Source organism: Oryza sativa, chromosome 3 (genome assembly GCF_034140825.1).
Source record: "Oryza sativa Japonica Group chromosome 3, ASM3414082v1".
NCBI classification, from domain to species: Eukaryota; Viridiplantae; Streptophyta; class Magnoliopsida; order Poales; family Poaceae; genus Oryza; species Oryza sativa.
In genome coordinates this window covers 32075177-32088129 of record NC_089037.1, presented here as the reverse complement: position 1 = coordinate 32088129, position 12953 = coordinate 32075177, and the positions used below count along the sequence as shown (strand labels likewise).

The 12953-nt window shown below is 47.4% G+C and overlaps 1 long non-coding RNA gene and 1 pseudogene across 1 annotated transcript; one reads left to right on the top strand and one right to left on the bottom strand.

Annotated features, from left to right (window-relative positions):
* Nucleotides 1-7410: 7410 nt before the first annotated feature.
* On the top strand, nucleotides 7411-10197 carry LOC136355551 (uncharacterized). Its single transcript, XR_010739821.1, has 2 exons — nucleotides 7411-7523; nucleotides 9986-10197. It is a non-coding gene; the product is annotated as an uncharacterized lncRNA (long non-coding RNA).
* A 994-nt stretch (nucleotides 10198-11191) lies between these two features.
* LOC136355690 (allene oxide synthase 3-like) lies at nucleotides 11192-12678 on the bottom strand (annotated as a pseudogene).
* Between the last annotated feature and the right edge of the window lie 275 nt (nucleotides 12679-12953).

The following is a 12953-nucleotide window of genomic DNA, read 5'->3' as shown; positions in this document are numbered from 1 at the left end:
GGCTGGTGGGCGAGAGGAGCGCCGCACATTGACGGCGAGAGAGAGGAGTGGTGGTGGGGGAGAAGAGGGGCGCGCGGCAGCTGGCGGGCAAGAGGAGCGGCGTGCATCGGTGGGAGAGAGGAGCGACGGCCGATGGGCGAGAGGAGCGTCGTGCGGCTGGCCTCACTGCCTCTCCCTCCGTCATCCGGTGAAGAGATGTGGTGGAAAAGGTGGGACCCACTGACATGTGTGTCCCACATTTTTTTTGACTGATGGGTGGGTCCCGCATATTTTGTTTATTTTTTTGTTTTTAATTTTTCTTTTTCTTTTCGATCAAAACACCACGTAACCACCACATCAATGCCACGTAGGATGAAGACCTAGTTAAAGGAGTCATGTAGACGCCACGTAGAAGCCACGTCAGCCAAACCAGAGTCAATACTGTCGGGGGACCTCGTTTGCATGGCTTTGTAAGTTGGGAGATGCGTTATATCGGGTTTTTTGGACCAAAGACAAAAATTAGACTGGATGACAAATTGAGGGACCTGGAGTGAACTTATTCCTTCACTAAACCTTCGCTGCCACCTCCTCGTCGTCACCGTCGTTCCAACGATGGCGGCACCTCGGCCTCTGCCTTCCTTGGTCTCAAGCCGGCGGATCTGGATCACATCGTCGTATTCGACGAGGCCTGCTGCATGTCAAGCGTCACCGGCCTTGTCAAGATCGTGGACAAGAACCTCCTCGCAATGCTGGCGAAACCCACGGTAGTTCCGGTTTACAACATCTGTATTCCCGGATTGCATTGCACATCTGACGAATAGAGTCGTTCCAGTGGCATTGCGTATCTGAGGGCCTGTTTAATTCGTGAAAAAAAAAATTTGGGTGTCATATCGGACGTTTGACCGGATGTCGGAAGGGGTTTTCGGAAATGAATAAAAAAATTAATTTCATAACTCGCATGAAAACCGCGAGACGAATCTTTTGAGCCTAATTAATCCGTCATTAGCACATGTGGGTTACTGTAGCATTTATGGCTAATCATAGACTAATTAGTCTTAAAAGATTCGTCTCGTGATTTTCTCCCTAACTGTGCAATTAATTTTTTAATTTATCTATATTTAATACTCCATACATGTGCTCAAAGATTCAATGTGATGTTTTTGGAAAAAGTTTGTGGGACTGAGAACTAAACAGGGCCTGAATCATGTCGCCACAGAACCTCTGTACCTCCTTATCTGGACGCATTCTATTGCTGTGTTTGGAATCATATGTTTGCAACATGCACGGTGCGTACGGAAAACAGAACAGTCCATTAGCGTGTAATTAATTAAGTATTAGCTATTTTTTTCAAAAATAGATCATTATGATTTTTTAAGCAGCTTTCATATAGAAACTTTTTGCAAAAAAACGCACCGTTTAGCAGTTTGAAAAACGTGCGCGCGAAATGCGATGGAGAGCGGTTGGGAACCCAGGTTTCCAAACACACCCTTAGAGCATTCTTTATATTGTTAGGTCCTATTAAATCCCACCATAAAATTTTTCACCCTGTCGTATCGAACATTTGAACACTGTATCTAATTACACAAATTGCGACTAATTTACGAGTCGAATCTTTTAAGCCTAATTACTTCATAATTTGACAATATGGTGTTACAATAAACATTTGTTAATGGTGGATTAATTAGGTTTAATAAATTCGTTTCGCGGTTTACAGACGTATTCTGTAATTAGTTTTTTTTATAGAATACGTTTAATACTTCGAATATGTGTCCGTATATCCGATGTGAGACGGTAAAATTTTTTACCATGGATCTAAACACAGCCTTAATTTGTGATGAGTACCTTATTTCTGACACACCTAGAACAGAAGCTGCTAGTTATAATTTTTGTTTCGGGGATGCTAGTTATAAGTTATAACAGTAGTACTAATAAACAACTTGGTTCTCTTTGAAAATGCCTCCTCGTAAATATACAGAACATCCCAAAAAAAAAAATACAGGATTTGATGCCATTATGTCATTCTCCAGGAACATGGTGCCTGCGCCATTCATTATCCTCTACCTGAAAAAACTTGCAACTTTTCTCTCTCAAAGAAGCGCATCTGCAACTCGGATTATGGATCTTTCTTTGAGCGGCCGCGGCGGAAGGCTGCACCTGTTGAGGAATTTCAATGGCTTTGGTTTGATGCTGTTTGTGGCTGTACCATTTCCTGGAACTGGAGCATGCATGGACTGGGGCGATAATTTCATCGGACCTTGCATGCCATTCTGGTCAGATTTTACTGATCATCATTTTGTTTGAACATAAAAGCTAGTTAACCTTTAGAGTAATGCTTGTTGAACTGTGAAGTGCTTGAACCAACCTTTTGACAGAATAGGGTCGTACCGTGATTGTTGGACCCCCCATAGAGGTGCTTGTTAACCTTATACTGGATGAACTGTGAAGGTCTTAATGAATACCACATAGAAGTGCTTGTTGTGAAGTTTGAAAATAGAATGGTTAACATCATAAAAAAAATAATCTTTTTCATGATGTTTTACTGAAATTCCTGACTACCTTCAGTTCATTTCCCAGTTAAGAGCAGACTGGTGAGTAAAATTATAGGAGTTCTGCAAAGTTCAATCCTGAATTGGTTTTTCTACACGTGTTGGCTCCCCCCGCTGATTATGGTACTACCATACTAAAAGTTAATCATTTTTAATCTGATGGCACCGGGCGTTGTATCATTTTCGCAATGTAACTAACCGTGCATCTTTATCTCAAGATGGGGAAGCTTATGGACCGTGTAACAGTCGTTACTAACTAAAACTCTAAAATATGACATTATTCCCCAGCGAAGGTACTCATGTTTTTTTTAAAAAAACATCCCTATTTTATTTAAATTTCGTTTAATTCAATTTGACCATCTCTAAAACGATTGGTCCAAACAAAATGAAAGAAATATCTAATGGTTTGGTACTTTGATCATCCTGCACCAGTTCTACCCACAAAAGGTGCTACTACTAGTCTACTACAAAGCTAGGACGGGAAGCCTGCACAGTGCGCTGTGGCAGCCAAGCGTGTCCCACATACCAGCGTCACTTTGTGTTGTGAGAGGTGAAGCCATCACGTGAGATGCACGGGGTTGCCGTCTCGGGCAGTCTGGGGCTCCACCAGTTAAGGCATAGTATAGGTATATTACATATTGATCTATCTTGTCAATTTTTTTGAAAACTTTTATAACCATCTAGTTGACATGCAATAAACGGGTAGACGTCCACTCGAGTTATTATAATCTATCTCCCTTCTTTCTGGGAAACCGTTTTAACAGCTCGAGTGGATGTCCACCCGTTTATTGCATGTCATCTAAATGGTTATGAAAAAAAATTAAAAAAATATGGATAAGATAGATCAATATGTAATGTATCAATTCACAAACATGCAAGTTAAAATTCAACTTCTACAAGTTGTAACAAAAATAATAAACAAAACTCAAATTACTATATGTATATTTACAGTTAAATTTATTATTTTTGTTACAACTTGTAGAAGTTGAATTTTAACTTGCATGTTTGATCTATCTTATCAATTTTTTTAAAAAATTTTCGTAACTATCTAGTTGACATGCAATAAACGGTGGACATCCACTCGAGCTACTAGAATCCATCTCCCTTCTTTCTTGGCTGCGAAGCCAACAAGAAGCATCTCTCCTCTCCTCCAACATTCTGCCCCAGTGGGCCCACTCTGCCAGAGTGTATCCTCACTCCACTAGTGCTCTGCTGCATGTCTAAATTAGACCCTCTGTCTCATAATATAAGGGATTTTGTATTTTTGGTTGAACTGTTTGATCACTTGTCTTGTTTAAAAAATTTTGTGCAAATATAAAAAACGAAAAGTTGTACTTAAAATACTTTAGATAATAAAGTAAGTCACAATAAATAAATAAATAATGATTCTAAATTTTTTTGAATAAGACAAGTGATTAAACAGTTTAAACAAAAACTTAAAATCCCTTATATTATGTGACGGAGAGAGTACCACACACGAGCCCATCTTTTACCGCGGTTGTTTTTCGCACTCCAGTTCAAACTTGAGTTCAAATTAATTCAAACTGCATGCAGAAATGAGTCATCGTAGTGGAGTATAAATAGTACAAGACGCAATGTTAACCAGACACATGAGACTCACCCACCCGTTGTCTCATCTCACAAACAGAGATGTATCACGCTGTGCATGGGTTGCCCATTGCATATGCAAGGTCACAGCTTGCGAGTGCCAGCTTTGTGCAAAGAGGCCAGAAGCCCAGAACGATCACCCTTTTGCTTTTGGCCGCGGTGTACGCTGCTGCTGTCTCTGGTACGCCGTACTTGCAGCAGCTGTCCCCCCCTCCCCCTCTCGCGGAAACCGCATGCCACGCCACGGTGCAGCGCAGCGCGCGCCGGAGATGCTTTACCGTTTGCGGCTCGAACCGGTGCGTGCATCTGCGTGCTTCGCTTGACCACCATTCCACCAACCCGGCAACCCCTCCCCTGCGCGCGCGCGCGCGAGAGAGAGAGAGAGGCGGGATTGCGGGAAGTGGTGTTGTGCAACCGCGCGCCTCCTCCTCCTCGCCTCCGCGGTTTGGTCGTACTCGAATGCGATGCGATCATGCGAGGTTGCAGCAGCAGCAGAGATATGCACAGGGTGGAGGAGAGCGCGAGGATGCCAAAAGCGGCATGGGAAAAGGAGCGTGCTCGTGTACAACTCGTCGTTTTTACCACCACGCACTGTGCAGCTCTTCTTCCAGGCCACTCGATCTACTACTCCATTTTGTTTTAATTTGAAAAAGGAAACGGGATTTGCTGCATGTACATACGTACATTCATGTTATGAGCTGAATGTCAGCCACTACATAATACTAGGCTGTTTACTTCGTGTATCAATTTTTTTAAGTATACGGATACACATTTAAAGTATTAAACGTAAACTAATAACAAAACAAATTACATATTTTATATGTAAACTGTGAGATGAATTTATTAAGCCTAATTAATTCATCATTAGTAAATGTTTGCTGTAGCATTACATTGTTAAATAATTGTGTAATTAGGCTCAAAAGATTCGTCTCGCAATTTACATATAAGCTGTGCCATTATTTTTTTTCTTTCATATTTAATACTTCATGTATACATGTGTCCAAATATTTGATGTGATGAAAATTTTAGAAGTTTTAAAAAAACTCAACATTGCTATAACTGCAGTTAAAATCACACAGTCCACACTCCACACACAACTTTTAACCCGGGTTTGGAGACGAGGGATCGAGACGATCAAAAAGTTTGGCTACCTTTCTCCTTTTGCTTTTCGAGTGCTGCATGCAGTCTGCGCCGCAACGTATATATACATGCATGCATGAGCTGGGCCGACCGCTTGGATGCATGTGCATGTTCCCGTAGCCTAAGCTTTCACCGGAACGGCAGCTACAGCGACCGCCTCTGGCTCGATCGCTGTGTGGCTCTCGCAGCCAAGACGATCTGATACGATCTCTTTGCAGAGGCGAGAGGGAGAGAGAGATAGAGAGAGAAATTGAGAGAGAGAGAGAGAGAGAGAGATCCTGTTTTTCAAACGTGACACGTATGCCGAATCGCCGATAGACGATCAGACCATATATGGGTTTTCCAGTGTAAAGTTCTACTCGATCATGTCATGAGGTCTTCGGTCTTCCTCTCTCTCGGGAGTAGTAGGGGAATAGCGAAGCTAGCTAGCCGGAGTGAAGATATTTTCACCTATGGCTGTGATTATGTCAAGTGGGGCCAAGCACGTACGAGAGATAATTCCAAGGCGCATGAGAGAGACTTGCTCAGGTGCTCATTCGTTCCTCCAGTCTCCAGAATCTTCTTTAAGTCCGTCCGTTGTGATCGAGTTGTGACTTGTCTTGGAGGTGTGGACTCCATCACTCACCGCATGCATCCATGTGCTTTGCCTTGCACATGTGAATACACATCTCAATTCTCAAATATCTCTAACTGCGCTGTAAAAATCGATGCTGTCCACACGCTTCGTCTTGATCATCCCTGCCTGAAACTAATTAAAACACGACTTGGTTTTGAATTAAACCTTTTATATCCATAGCGATCAAAATGGTCCAAGATAGAGGCATTACGTGGCAGCAATTCGAGACTCGATCGCTGAAAATGAGAATACTTAGTAACAGTACATTAATTTCAATGATCTGATCCTTCCAGCTGGCAGGCATGCACTTCTAGCTAGCCTTTTTTTTTTATCCACTACTATAGTATTTAGTTTGTCAAAATTTGGACAATGTATATCACAAACATCACTCCAAACATATATAACTTCAATATAATTATGAGAAAACAAAACAGAAGGTGGTGTCAAATGGGATGATACTACAGTACTAGACGAACTTTTTTTTGCCATTTGCAGTTTAACCTTGAACATTATGAATTGCTATACAGGCGTTCACTTGACTACATGTATATATAACTTCACGTTCATAGGTTGGTTCTATACATTTAACACTGAAATTAATATATTAACAAAACAATCCCAGATTAATTAGTTCACCCCGATCGATGAACTTAATGACATATAATTTGCCTTAAAAACAAACAAATTAAAAAAATATAAATTCATTTTCTATAATGACATGTAATTTGTCTTGAGTAGCAAGTTTGATTAACCGGCCGCCTAATTAATCACTCTTATGTACGGCAATCACCGAGCGGTAAGATCACCACCTCTTCTCCCTCCCACCGCGTCTAGGGTTTCTCGTCAATCACCCTCCTTCGCCTATGAAGTATAAAATCCTCCTTTCCCTTCCATTCTAGCCTCTCCATTTCGTTTACATCCTCCATCTCTCTGCCATGGCCCACCGCGGCGGAGGCGGCCGAGGAGTCCGCGGCGGCGAGCAGCAGCAGCGGCCGCCGTACTCCGGCCGCGCCGACCCTGGCCGTGGCGGCGGCGGCGGGGGTGGAGCCCCGCCGTACCGTCCCGCCACTGGTTCCGTGTGGCCGCCGCCGGGGATGACGCCGCGGCCGGGGCCTCCTCCGCCGCAGTACCCGCAGCCGGGCCCGCCGGCCGTCGTCCACGGGGAGCCGATGCCGGCGCTGCACCACCAGGCCTCGTACCAGCCCGGGGCCGTGTACCGTGCGCCCTCCCCGGGGGTTCCGGTGCCTCTCGGTGGCTACGCGCGCAGCACGCCCGTCACCATCCGGGCGCCTCCGCCGTCGCACTCGTCGGCTCCGGCTCCGTACCAGCCGGCGGCCGCGCCGGCTTCCTCGTCGTCCTCCTCGGCGCCGTCTGCCACGGCTCTGGCCAAGGAGGTCGAGCAGAAGCTGTTCGTGTCGGAGACCGCGCTGGCGCCACCGGCAGCGGCGGCGTCGGCCGCGGCCGCGCCGGCTGGCGAGGCGTCGGTGGCGTCGGACAAGGATCGTGCGCCGGTGTCCAAGAAGGGGCTCGCCCACCCTGCGCGGCCGGGGTTCGGAGCGGCCGGGAAGAAGGTGATGATCCGCGCGAACCACTTCCTCGCCAACGTCGCCGACAACAACCTCTTTCACTACGATGTGAGCTCACCTCACCCTCTTTCCCTCCCCTTCCCGCCTCTAGATCTACGTATACTCCATGCATGGCGTCTACTACTGTGCTCCCGTACTTATGTTGGCATGTGTGTATGCATGGATTTTGCTTGCTTCTGGATGCTTTTGTTTCGTTGTGTCGATTGCAATTTGCAAGTTAATCTCTCTGCTGCTTTCGTTGGCAGTTTTGCATGGAGCGAAGGCTTCCCATCTCATCCTATTTTGTGGGTGTTTGGTCGGAGAGTCGCGTCTCCTTTCTTGCATAAAGTTTCTTCTCCGTTTTTTTGGATTTTTCCACTTCGGTGCTCGCTGCTAGTTTGGTGCTAGAGATCTAAGCGAGGTCGAGAGAAATCTCATGGCCTCAGCACACGCAGCTCACCCGTTCGAAGCCTTTCGTTGTGTTCGTTTAATTTGGTGATTTGCATGTACAAATGTACTACGCATCTCATGTGCTCAACGCACCGGCGTACATGCATGCATGTCGTTGTTTACTTGGGAACGTTTCGTAAAAGGGTAGGCCTGATCATCTCTCCCTCGTGGGAGATGGTCGGGTGTTTCCCTCTGCAAGCAAAGGTTGCTCGGTTCAATTTTGCATCGTTTGGCTCTACTTTACAAAGTTTTGCTTCTTTGTACGGATTATGTTTGGTTCTTGATCCTTTTATTTCGTTCTTTCGATTGCAAGTTCGTTTCTCTGGTGCTTTCGTTTAAAGTTTTGCATGACCGAGGCTTCCGATATCATCCAGTTCATGGGTGTTGGCCGGAGCGTCGCGTTTCGTTTCTTTCATAAAGTTTCTTCTCGTTTTTTTGACCCCTTTTTTTTTTGGCCTTTTCCACCTTCGGTGCTCGCTGCTAATTTAGTGCTAGAAATCTATGTCGACAGATATCTCATGGCCGCAGCACACGCAGCTCACCCATTCGAAGCGTTTCGTTGCGTTCGTTTTCGTGACATGCATGTACATGTACTGCGCATCTCCTCTGCTAAACGCACTGGCGTACATGCGCGCAACATCCCGTTTTCTTCAGAACGTTTGGTACTGTACACTGTTTGGAGTTGCTGATTTCGTACAAAGGTAGCTCTGATCTCTCCCTCGTGGGAGCTCGTCGGGTCTTTCTTCGCTCTGCAAGAGCAAAGGTTTTGCATCGTTTTGTTCTACTTTACAAGTTTGCTTTCCCTTTTTATTTTGTGAGAGATGGAAGAAGACGAAACCTCTCTGAGTTTCTGTGCCCTGCCCGGTCGGTTCTACCTCTGGACTCTGGTTTTGACTCTTTTTTTGCTGTCTTTTGGAGACTGCCATTTTTGTGTAAGCGGATGCGTTCGCTTGCTGTTTTCTTGCAAGGGACATGCTAAACTTGTTCTCCCTGTATGCATGCAAAGCCTTCGCGTGAACTTCTGCATCCAATCGATTTTTTTTTCTTTTTAGCAGCGGACTAGCGACCGTCTGTCGCTTGCATGGTTTGCAGAAGTAGAGTGGTGGATCCACGTTTAAAAACTCTGTGAATATAGATGTGGCTTTTGGTTATGTGTTTTCTGCTATTTAGCAAATTTCATGAAAATTAAATTGTTGTCTTTACCGGGATGTCTTTCTCATTCATAATTTTGTACGCCTTTTAACTAAAAAGTTTATTCCGTACCAAAAAAAGAGCAGTCATATGTTCGTTAATAAGACTTCGTGTTTGTGCATGCGTGCTAGCTTATAGTAGACTTGTTCCGAGTACCATATTTTCGTTCAATAACGATTCTTCAGGTGGAATTATTGCAATCTCGTTTCCTGTTCAGTAGTAGTTCCATTTGTTATTTTCTTTTTGGGCTTTTTAAGGTGTCGGTTTCTGATTTCTGAGTTCTTGGCCCAGTTTCTATGGGCTTTGGTGGGCCTTCGAAGAACGCTAACCCCCTATATCATCCATCTTTCCTCGCTAATCATCAACTCCCACTGCCCGACACTTCTCCCTATTCCTCAAGGCTTCGCCGGCGATTCCCCTCTAGGCTTTAGCGTCCGCCATGGATTCCCGCCCCATGTAAGTGTCGTACGCCGTAGCATAGCAGCGTAGTTCTACCTCTATCGTGGCTTGAATGGAGAAGGATCAATCTCTTGTTGTTTGATTTCTGTTGGTCCCTAGCTGATTTAGATTTCGTTACTTTGGGGCATTCTTTTTTTTTTTTTTTGTGGTTTCTGCCTGCATTTCCCCAATCAATCGGCTCGGATAATGTGTGTACTGCTCAATTTATACTGAACTACTCATTTAGGTCTAGACGAAACACACTAAATTTTGAGTAGTTTGGCGTATAAGCGATGGTTAACTGCTTTCATCTGAAATTACTTTGTTATGTGATGTTTATCTGCAGAGTTCTTGTTAAGTTGATCTAATATTTTTCTATTTATATATATATAAAAACTGCCCCTCATGTCCAATAGAAAGGCTATTTATCTTCCTTTTGGATTATGTTACAGGTTTCAATCAATCCTGAGTCAAAATCAAGAGCAACAAATAGGGAAGTACCCAATGATGAGAGGACATCTCTTGGTGGCAAACTGCCTGTCTTTAATGGAACAAAGAGTCTCTATAGCACTTGTTCACTCCATTTTGAATCGGAGGAGTTTGTGGTGGCAAACTGCCTGTCTTTAAAAAGGTTTGTATGGTGCTAGCTAGAGATTTTCATTCTTATGAATTAGTGTTTTTCAGTCTCAGATTATTGTGTTTCTCTTCTTCAGGGCTGGCAGAACAGACTTGTACCACTTCCAGTTTTTGCTTGTAAGACAGTGGGATGTGCCAAAAAGTGATATATCAAAAACTGGATATATCAACTTTTTGACATATCCCACTGTCTTACAAGCAAAAACTGGAAGTGGTACAAGTCTGTTCTGCCAGCCCTGAAGAAGAGAAACACAATAATCTGAGACTGAAAAACACTAATTCATAAGAATGCAGTGGCGTGCTTATCTTGTTGTAGTTTAGAGGCCAAATTTTTTGTGTGCCTTTCAAGGTTAAAAAAATTAAATTGTTCTGAATTTGGTAGTATAGGACGTGCCAATGTGGCTCTCCCAAATCGCTGTGAACTTGCTCTCCCAAATCGGTGTACACATGGTTCTCTCATTCGGTGTGTGGTCTTCCTCTCACTATGTCTTCGGTGTTTGCCGGAGGGTTTGGTGGACTGGGAGTTTTGGGTGCAGGGGAGGAGGCCGTCGCGTGGGTCCCGCGACTTGATGGCCGGCATCAACCTGCCCCCGGGTTGGCAGGGTGACGCGGGGCTGCTTGGTTGGCATGTGCGCCTTGGAGGCAAATCGTCGAACACGCTGCGTGCATGCTGGCAAGGCAGGGCTGAGGGAGAGGGAGGAGAGCAGACCACCTGCTGGGCCGACAGAGGGAAAAGTACACGGAAGGTCCCTCAACTTGTCATCGGGATAAAAAACGTCCTCAAACCGCAAAACCAGATATACGAGGTCCTTTAACTATACAAAACCGGTCACCTGAGGTCCTCCGGTGGTTTTGACCCCGGTTTTGGTCTACGTGGCGGCTGAGTCAGCGTGGGCCCCACGTGGGCCCCACATGTCAGCCTGTCCAGGTCAGTCTCCTCTCTCTTTCCCCTCCTCTCTCCCTTCCTCTTCTCTCTGGTGCTCTGGACAGGCCGGCGTGCCGCCACCTCAGGTCGCTGTCCATCAGCTGCATGACGGTCAGGACTGACGACGACTCGCCGCCGCCGGCCACCACCCACAAGGACAAGGCGGCGGCCAAGCAGTACTATCCCGACGTCGACGTGCTATCCCGACGTCGCCCGTGTCAGCGACGTGAACGTCAACACCGGCTCCACCGACGCCTCCACCACGTCGGCGGCGAACGTGTCGTACCGCCGGAACATCTCCGCCACCATCAGCCGCCCCACCGCCACCACCATGTCCTTCCCGGGGCACTGCTTGTTCCCCTCCGATGGCATCCTGGTCTCAGGCCCGTTCGACCACACCACGTGCTCCAGCAGCGGCCGGCCGCCGGCGGCGACGAACTCGCCGGGGAAGAAAGGCGAGCGGCCGTTAGCCGAACAGCATCTCGCCCTTGCGCACCTCGTACGCCGCGTCGTGGCTCTCGACGACCATCAACCATGTCGCGCCGCGCGTGGCCGTACTGGAACTCCACCGGCGGGTTCATGCGCAATGCCTCCCACACCAATTAGACTTGCATGTTAATACACTTCAAAACAACATACTACGTATATCCTAGTCACCAAGACGTATCCATTATCCATAGTTCCATACAGTATCGACTACTCCAAATTACGAACTGCAACAGCTGTTCAGTCACTGGACATATGCTATGGATGCGCGGCGCAGACTAACCTTTGTCCCTGTGTTTCTGATAGAGCTCCGTCAGCTACGTGTAGTTGGTCTCCGTGAACCCACTGCCCGGTACATATCAAATCAAAGCATACCCGCAGTCAAGAACACCATTTTCACACACCGGCGGGTTCATGCGCGCCGCCGGTGGGCACGGTGGCGCGAACCTCAGTGGCAAGCTTGGCGTGGAGCTCCGGGCTGGCGCGGGCGAGCCACTTGACGATGTGAGGCAGGAAGATCTTGAAGCCGCCGAAGGCGTTGAAGATGGCGACGAACACGAGGTTGTCGAGGAGCACGTCGCGGGGATGCCCGGGTGGTTCTTCTCGGCGGCGTCGGCGAAGTACGCCTTGAGGGTGGCGTAGCCACGGCGCACCAGGAAAGGAGGTAGGGAGAAGGTGTGCAGGAGTAGGTCCTCGAGCGGCCATGGCTTGACGACCTTGCTCGCGATCGGGTGCAGCTGGAACACGAGCCACGCCACGGCCTAAGAAAGGCGACGCCTCTGCTCCGGTGTCCACCGACTCCGCCGCTGCCGCAGCGAACAAGTTCGTCGCGGTGGTGAAGGAGGCGATCAAGAAGCAGCGTGACGACGACGACGCCGCTGCCGAGAACTCGCCGGCGGCGTCGGACGAGCTGGTGCGGAGGTTCAAGGGGAGCAGGGTGAAGACGGCGATGGAGAAGAGGTCGGAGGAGGAGCAGCCTCGCCGGCGGGAGATGGCACGGTGGAGCAACGACGTGATCGAGGAGGCGCGGAGCAAGCTGCTGGAGAAGCGGCAGTGCAGCAGGGTGAAGGCGCTCGTCGGTGCCGTCGAGACCGTCATGGACGCCAAGTCCGCAGGCGACGGCGCCGCCGCATCGCCGGCAAGCCGCAGCACTACCACCCCAGCTGCCTACCCAAACGAGGAGAAGAGAGAGAGAGGAGGAGAACGAGGAGAAGAGAGAGAGAGAGGAGGAGAAAGGGAGAGCCGGAGAGGAGGGGAGACGGTGATGACGTGGCCAGCTGACATGTGGGGCCCATATGGGTCCCACGCTAACTCAACAGCCACGTCAGACAAAACTGGGTTGAAAACCACCGGGGGACCTATTCTGAACGGTT